Source organism: Eulemur rufifrons, chromosome 7 (genome assembly GCF_041146395.1).
Source record: "Eulemur rufifrons isolate Redbay chromosome 7, OSU_ERuf_1, whole genome shotgun sequence".
Classification (NCBI taxonomy): Eukaryota; Metazoa; Chordata; class Mammalia; order Primates; family Lemuridae; genus Eulemur; species Eulemur rufifrons.
This window is the reverse complement of record NC_090989.1, coordinates 125,825,928-125,834,574: the sequence shown is the minus strand read 5'-3', so window position 1 is coordinate 125,834,574 and position 8,647 is coordinate 125,825,928.

Genomic DNA, 8,647 nt, shown 5'->3' with positions numbered 1-8,647 from the left:
ATGGAATACCTGTCACTCTGCTTCCTGGCAGCCAGGCTCCATTTAGTTTAACGATTTTGTGGCCAGGAATGTTATCTGAGCTGTCACCATTATGCTTTGTCACCCTCAAATGAATGACAGGAAATGGATCAGTGAGCCCTGTCAGTTTCCTTGTTGCTGGCATCACTCCCAGTTTTACCATGAGCATGTTGCTGTGAGTCACTGAAGAGGGAGAGAGAAGCCACTCAAACGTCTCAGCCAGACTGTGAAAGAGCTCCTCAGGAGACAGAAGAGCAGTATCAGTCTGTGCCTACTCTTCTGCCCCGTGTTCTCCTTGAGTTGATTGTTTCCTAGAGCCATGCAGCTGGGCTCACTCGGGTGCCTGCCACTCACAAGAGGGCACAGAGCCTGTGTTGTCTGAGAAAGCAAAAGGCACCAAGCACTAGGCCTGGCACTTACACTGAGGCTGTGGAGTCCTCTCCCTACTTAACACTCACAATTCCACAGAACGCCAACGTCGGACAAGGTGGCTCTGTGACTGCGATGGAGAGGGATGACAAGGCCACACTGACTGTCATTATGTCTGAGTAGAGACAAAAACAAGAACACTGGGCAAACTGCAAAATGACCAAATGGCCCCCTCTCCTGGCAAACAAGAGTGGTGTTTATCATAGCTCCAGCCCTGCTCTGTTCTTCCCACAACTTTCTAGATAAAAATTATTAAGACGCCCAATCACAAAACTGTTCCACTTTCTGACTGCATTCAATCCAGAGCTAGACCATGTTTCCTAACCTTTCCCCAAATCACATAACCTGAGCACTGAGCTCCTGAGAAACCCCTCTTAACACCCTCTTACTGAGACATCCATGGTTCCCCATGGTGGGTGGTCTCCTGTGTTGCAAAAAGTGTCAACAAACACAACTTTGATCACCCACAGGTGTGTTCTTGGTGGTGCTGGCTGGTGGCATAGGCCTGGCCAGTGCCGATCCACTGCACAGGAAGGAGGTGCTCCCTGGGAGCCCGTCACATCAGCTACAGGTGATTTGGGCTCTGACTCTGAGGGAACCTTTGTTGGCGTCTCCTATTGCAGATGTTTTTGGTGCCCAATGCGGCATCCTTGGGCTTCCTTGGATTTCAGCCTCAACTCTGGTAAACACTTCCGTGGAGGCTCAGATTCATCTTGCCCAGTGTCCAGATGAAGCCCAAGCTCTCCACACTTCTGCTGTGGGGCTTTCTGTAAAGCCTTGGAGCCTGCTCAGCTCTTGTAAGTACAGCCTGCAAAGTGTATCTCGAGGAGTTAATGGCTCCAGGCATAACTTTTAACCAATATGGGATGAGAGCTGGCGGAAAAAATGTCCCAGCATGTTGTCTTTTGGGTGGACAGTTCTGGAACATGTTCTGTGGGTATCTCAGAGTAGAAAGAATCAAACCCCATTGCTCAAAACACCCTTATCTTGGCTTTTCTTCCCTCCCTATCTCTCTCCCCTCTCCCTCACTCCTGCTTCCTGGGATCACCTCCCAAATAAGTCACCTGCATCCAGGGCCTTATTCAGGCTCTGCACTTAGGTTACCCTAAACAAAGACACCTCCCAGCAACCCCCATCACCACCTCCTTCCTACAGAATTTCTTAACCATAATGTTAGCTGGGATTGTTTCCACTCTGGCTCCAAGCAATATTTCCCAAGCTCCTAGTCACAGATTGGTTCAGAGGCAGGCATATTTCCCAAGTCAGTTCAGTGAGAGTGAACCTCAGAGCCTTTGCTGGGGTTTCTGGAACACAGACTTAGTCTTAGCCACAGTGGCATAAAGGTAGCTACACATTTTTGCTGTTCCTCCCTTTGATAGGTGGGGTCTGTTTCCCCTGCCCCTTGAATCTGGCCTGGCCTGTGATTGCTTCGAGCAATGGCGTATGGTGGAAGAGACACTATATCATTTCCATGTCTGGCCTTTAAGAGGACTGGAGGCTTCCACGTTGGTTTCTGGGTACACTGAGCCTGCCACCATATAAGAAAGCTGGCTACCCTGCTGCAGAGACCATAGAGGGGAAGTCCTGAGATTATGTGGGGAAGGGGAGCCCAGCTGAGCCCAGCCTGCCAGGCACCCCTTCCATGTGAGAAGTTCTTTTGGAATCTCTTGACTAGCCCAGACATGGGCTGACACCACCAAGTGACAACAGTTGGAGCCACGTGAAGCAAAGGAATTGTGTAGTTGAGCCATGCCCAAACTCCTGACCTGGAAAATTGTGAGGTATAACAAAATAGTTGCTATTTCAAGCCACTAAGGTTAGGGGTAGTTTGTTATGCAGCAATAGATAACTGTAACAGTGTAGTGGAGGATGTGAGGTATGGAATTGTTGCAGCCACATGGGTGGAGACTAAAGCCATCTAGAAAGTGATCAGGACAAAGTCCTCTTCAATTTGACCTCAAATAAGAGCTCTTAGGTAAAAATTTAGGTCTAAATTTAAGTTCTGTAATTTTTCTTTTCTACTTTCCTTCTACTTGACTTTAGGCACAAAAGACAGATGTCGTTATCACTTCAGTTGGAGTTTAACAATCATATATCATGTGTCTATTGAGAGTCTGATACTGTGCTAGGACTCAGGACAAAAAGATAAGCAAAATTTGTTTAAAGTCCAGTGGAGGAAACATCTGTGTGTTAATTTTAACACAAAGTGGCTCATATTAGCACAGAGCTTCATATACAGTGCTTCAGAAAAGGGACAATTAACTCAGCCTGGAAGTTTGGGGAAGACCCTCTGGAGAGATAATGGGTAAACTGAGTCTTGTGTAATAGATAAGAACAAGCTGGTAAAAGGCAGGAAGGGCACTCTGGGCAGAGGGAACAGCACGGCAAAAGCAGAGACAAGAAAAAGCATGTTGTATTGGGAACCATTAAATGCAGAGAGCTTGGTGTCCCGAGATGGCACAATAAGTGGCAGGAGGAGAGTCCTGAAGGATGAGGCGATATTAGGAAGGAATTTGTGGGAAAATTGGGGAGCCAGGGCATCACTCTGAAGGTGATGGGGGGTTGTGGAAGGATGTCAGCAGGGAAGTGCTTTAGAGAGATCACTTGGGCTGTACTGTACATTGAAGGTGCTCGAATGGGTGAATCTGAGGTTCAAGGGAGGAATCAAAGCTGGAGAAACACCTGGGAATTATCAAAAGATGGGTGGATTATTACTTCACAGTAAGTATTTTAAGGATCACTATATGCTGGGCACGTCCCCATGGCAAAGTTGGAAAAAGATTGTTATTTACAAATCTAGGTCTATTTTGTGTCCCACTTGGCAAATGCATCAAAAGACTCATTCATTTGCCTTCCTGGAATTGTTTTTGAAATATCTCTGGCTTCCCAGAAACCAGAGAGTACATGTTCAACTCTGTCTGAGTCCTGTCCTGACATAAAATGCAGTGAAGATGATATTTTGCAATTTTCTGATTCATGGGTGATTCATCACATTGTCCAAACCAATGGTTCAGAAAACACATGAGACAAGGACCTAAAATTGTCCTCGGTACATGATAGATATTCAAGAAATATTTATTGTTTTTAAATCTGGAAAGAGATCCTAAGAGCTGGAATCCACTCCGGAGAGTATTACAATCTGAGTTGCTAATAGTAAACATATCATCCAGAAACTTGACTTTGTGCCTTGCAGGCCACCCAAAGCATAGCCCTTGAAACCTGTTGCAGCACAGAAGGGTTTTCACTTTGCCTACTCAGCCCTCATGGGTATTGGCCAGATGCACTTTTTGTGATTACTGAATGGACTAACAAGAGGAAGATTAGAACTAAAGGGTTGGAGGATTTTGTCTTAAGCACCTGCCTCTTGGGAAAGCCTTGAGAAAATCCAGAGGCCCCTTGACACTATCATGTAACAGCCTTTCCCACTAATGGGAAGCAGATGGGGTTAATAGGCTGTCACCGTTGTTTTAAGCAAGATTCTCACACAACTTCTTGTGTCATATGCTTCCATATGATATACAATGAACAAAGAAAATCACCATAAATCCCATGGAAAGCCCATCCCTCCCCCACTTCACTTTTATAAGTCATACTCACTTGCTTTTTATGTTTCTTCTGGAGAAGGAAATAACCTTCCCAATGAATACTAAGAATAGGGGTTTCTCATTCTTCCTTTACATTAAGCATCTGACCAACCTGGGGAAAAAACAAGATCTGTCTGAGATAAAAGTTAACAGGCTCAACTATGACTTCACCTGAAAACTCAGATCTCTGAAGCTGCCTGTCCATTGTGCATGGTGCAGGCTCACTGGACAGTAGCTACTGGGGTCAGCAGCGTGGAGAGTAGAGTAATAGAACACAAAGCGGAAATGGTTCTTGATTGTGAGAAGGGGAGGTGCCTCCGGCCATTTGTTTTATCCAGAGACAGCCTTGGATATGCCGACACTGACACTTGAAGGGACATGGTGGGCTGCAGGGTAATAGGCAGGAGGTACCCTGGGCTTGGCTGTGAAACGTGTTTTGTGAGCCTGTGTTGGCTTTGGAGCACAAGGAGTGAGGTTTTTTGGGCTGGTATAGCCCTGGCCTCAAGCCCTGCTGTTGTTGGAAGTCCCTTTCCTTGACTTGACTCCTACTGTTTGTGTTTGAAGTCTGGCTAAATTGGATGCTAAGGATCAGAGTTTATATAAATACACAGAGGTTATTGCTCTGGCCCCACATAAGAGCTTGTATCCCATTGTCGTTACATCTGATTTTGGTGGGGTGGAGAGTGTGTGCATTGCCCTTTGTGAGTGTCTTCACCACAGTAAGATAAAAACTAGAGTGTCAAATTTTATCTATTAGTGCAATTTAATTCCTTTGGCTTGGCTAAGGTGTTGAGAGTTACTCTTTGCTTCTGAGCAGCCCTCCCTCCCATGCTGATGTTCTCACTGCAGCTTGTGATTGTGTTAAGAAAGCTTGTTCTGCTCGACCTCTGTTAACAGTGAAGGCCTCGGGCATCTGTGCGTCCCCCAAAGAAAGAAAGCCATAAGTTACAGTGTCAACATTTCATTGTTTTGATTTTAAAACATGATTTATTTGTGTGCTCATTCCTACTTCTTTCTAAAAAGGACTGGATTCTGCCTAGAATGAGAACATATACTGTATGCTGTTTCCCTCTTTTTTCTTTGCTTTTTTGTTATTTATAACAGAGAAACACTTTATTTTTGTATTTTCCAAGCTCATTCATTACTTTTTGGTACTATTTCTCTATTTATTTTTAAAGAATCTGTAATTTATCTCCTTCTACAGCTGAGTCAGATACTATAATCCAGGAGGTGGCAAACTATGGCTGTCTGGCCAACTACCTGTTTTTGTAAATAAAGTTTTACAGGAACACAGCCATGCTCATTTGTTGATTATCAGCCATGGCTCCTTTTGTGCTATAATGTCAACATTGAGTAGTTGTGACACAGACCATAGGGTCCTCAAAGCCAAAAATATTTACTTTATAGAAAAAGTTTGTGGACCCCACTCTAGTTCATATCTAACATAATTTTGAAATGTTACCTTACCTAAGTGAATTTATCCTGATTGGCACCATTTGGTGGTATGTGACAAGAATCTGTATTAATTCTCCATTCCATTGTCACGCTGGCCTTTGAGTTCCTGCTTCCACTACATGTCCAGTCGTAGTGGTGTCTGTCCAGCCAGCAAAGGCTGTTCTGTTCCTCTCTGTCGCATGTAAAGAGCTCAGCCCTGTTCCGTGATTCCCATCTGACAACGTACTACACAAGTCAGTATGGAAATCTTAACTAAAAGTTTTGGGCAATGGAAATAAGGCCAAAAATACTTTACACTGAGGACTAGACACCTAACTCTGAAAATTCCTCTGGCAACCCCCTCCTGCCCTCACTAGAGATATCTTCCTGATCATCTCACTCTTTATGTCTTCGCCACATTGTTTAACCTCATCTCTTCCTCAATACCCACCCCATATCTGAATCTCCCTCTCTATCATGGATGACGGCAATCACGCACTTCACTTCTAACTTCTCTTGTATGTTTGTGCATCCTCTAACACTGGTATGTGCCAGTTATTGGAACATAACAGAAATATGAGAGGGAAATTTTTTTGTGATACAGGCTTCAGGTTTCTTCAAGAAGGGACATCAATTAGTGGAACACTTATGGCCTCTCTCCACCCCTCATTCACTTTTCCCCAGGGAAGAAGGATGTTTCATGTTATTGAAAAGCTTGGGATAACGATTGAGCATGTTGCCCCTTCCTTAGTCTCTTTTTTTTTTTTTTTTTTTGGACACAGCTGCCTGGTATCCCATATACTGGTCTTACAGTTTACTAGGATAAGTTCAACTCATGGTAGTAAAGGTATCTTGTGCCTGGAGTGGAAATACTGATAAATAAACAAAGACTGAAATTTGATGAGCAAAATAATTCTTGTAGATGGAAGCTTTTGGTGGGCCAGGCCATGTGTATTTTGGTGGATTTCCCCATTAGGAGACACTGAGACAACGATTTGAGTGCAAGTGGTTTACCAGGAAGTTGAGCCCAGGAAACACCAGCAGGGGAGTAGGGAAGGAAATGTAGCCAATTAAAGATGCATTGTCAAGCCAGTTACCACTGTGGGTGACTAGAGCTAACTCCACAGTTAACTCTGGAAAATGGTGCAGAACATGCACCATTAATTAAATTAATACGTATTGATTTATGCATCAACTCTTGTAAGTTGAGGACTGCTCCTGGGGGATATGACTTCCAAGGCATTTCTGGCCTGCCCCATATCATAAAGCAGCTTCCTTTGGCTTTGGGAAAAACTCTCAGGCAAAGAAATGCAGATACTGACAGTTAGAAGTTCTTCAGGAGGAAGCTGAAGCTGTAGGACCAGGGGATGTGAGTAGGGCCAAAACATTCTATGTCACTGCTATAGCCCCTGCTGTTAGAGGGTGAATTCGGTGTCTCTTTCTTAGTTACATTGGCTTTAAGTTTACTGCAGGATTTAAGGATTGAGAGAATCAAATTTGGGGCTTTGGTAGGATTTGTTTTCCAGTCATCTAATTTCACATTTGGCTATTAGATGTGGCTATTCTCAGAGGCCACAGGTCCTGGCCCATCTCCGGTGGGAGGAGCCCTAGAGCTGCCTCTATGCAAATCCACTATCTGGGGCAATCTGCCTACCAGAGCCTCAGCGACCCCCCAAGATGCAGGCCATATTACCACCAGCAGCAGCAGCACCTCCAGTGGCCCTATTATCCCAAGTCCATATTGAATGGCATTTCCATGCCTTCCTGCTATAGATTCCCTCAGGAAAGGAGCTGTAGCTGAGAAGAGAAAAAATTTGAACTATTAATTTATTTGTTCAGTGCTCCAAAAATCCCCCCAACACCCTTTGGAACATTGTTCAGTCCCTCAAGATTGGTCAGTGAGATTGGTCAGTTGATATTGGTGCCAGAAGGACAGAGAGGCCCAGATAGAGGAAAAGTGAGAGTGAAATAAAAGTCACCATGAGAATGTAGTGCTGGAAAAGCAGCTTCGAACAAAGATGAGAAATGGAGGGAAGTTGAGGGCAACATGAGGAAAGTGAGGGAGACGCAGCATAACCACAGGCAAAGAGCAAAAAAACAAAGCAGGTAAAGAACCCTCCCCTGGTCAAAAGAGCAGAACTAGTAGACAGAACAAGAAAGAGGAAGAGTCCTGAGAGAAGAGAAGAAAATGAATTAACAACAATTGCATTAAACATTGCATTGTCCTACAAAATATAGGATCAAATCATCCTACTAAGTGGATTCAAAAAGATATCTGTGAATAGCAAAAGAAGATAGTCCAAGAACTTGTCCAGGGAGGACTCTCTGAGCTCCAAGAAACAATACAAACACTACTGGAATAGTTTAAACATTTGCTGCTCAGACGGTGGTGTGCAGACCAGCAGCACCAGCATTACCTAGGAACTTAGAGGAATGTAGAATCTCGGGCCCAACACAGACCTACCAAATCAGAATATGCATTTTAACACAGTCCCAGGTGATTTGGGAGCACAGTAAAATTTGAGGAGCACTGGATTAACAAAAACAGCATGGGGTGACTCATGGACTCTGAGGACAGGGATCTAGCAAGGCCTGGGGGACAAACTGGAACCAGCAGCTTGAATACTATGAAGATGCTTTGTCTCTTGCCTCTCTGCCCCTGTTTGTATATTTCCTTCCTACCCCTACCCTCCACCTCCATTGTCTCTCCAGACTGGATTTGTCTGCCTCATAGAGCCATATACAGAAAACAAGGCTGTTGAGAGCTCATAAATTTTCACATTATCTAAGTCACTTGTAGAGAAACTAATTTCTTAGTTTCTGTACCAAAATTACTGGGGAATGTGCTGATTGGCCCAACTTGGGTCAGGTGTTCTCTCTGGAACCAACCAGCTGGCAGAAGGGGGCAGAATCCTGCTGTGGGAACAAGGCAGCTCCCACTGTACCGTGTGGCTAGAGTTTGAGAGTTGTGCTGACTGGTATTCCAATTAGCTGCCCCCCTCCCACACCCTCTAAGCAGGGTCAGCATCGGTGCATCTGGGTTAGATTATGACTTTAAAGATGGTGGCTCAGGCTCTATTGGATCTTATTTAAATAAGACATTAGGCAATACCACCTTAACCCATGCCTAAAAGAGAGTGGTCAGCAGTGTCTTCCTGAGGTCCTCTGAATGAAGAAAAGTG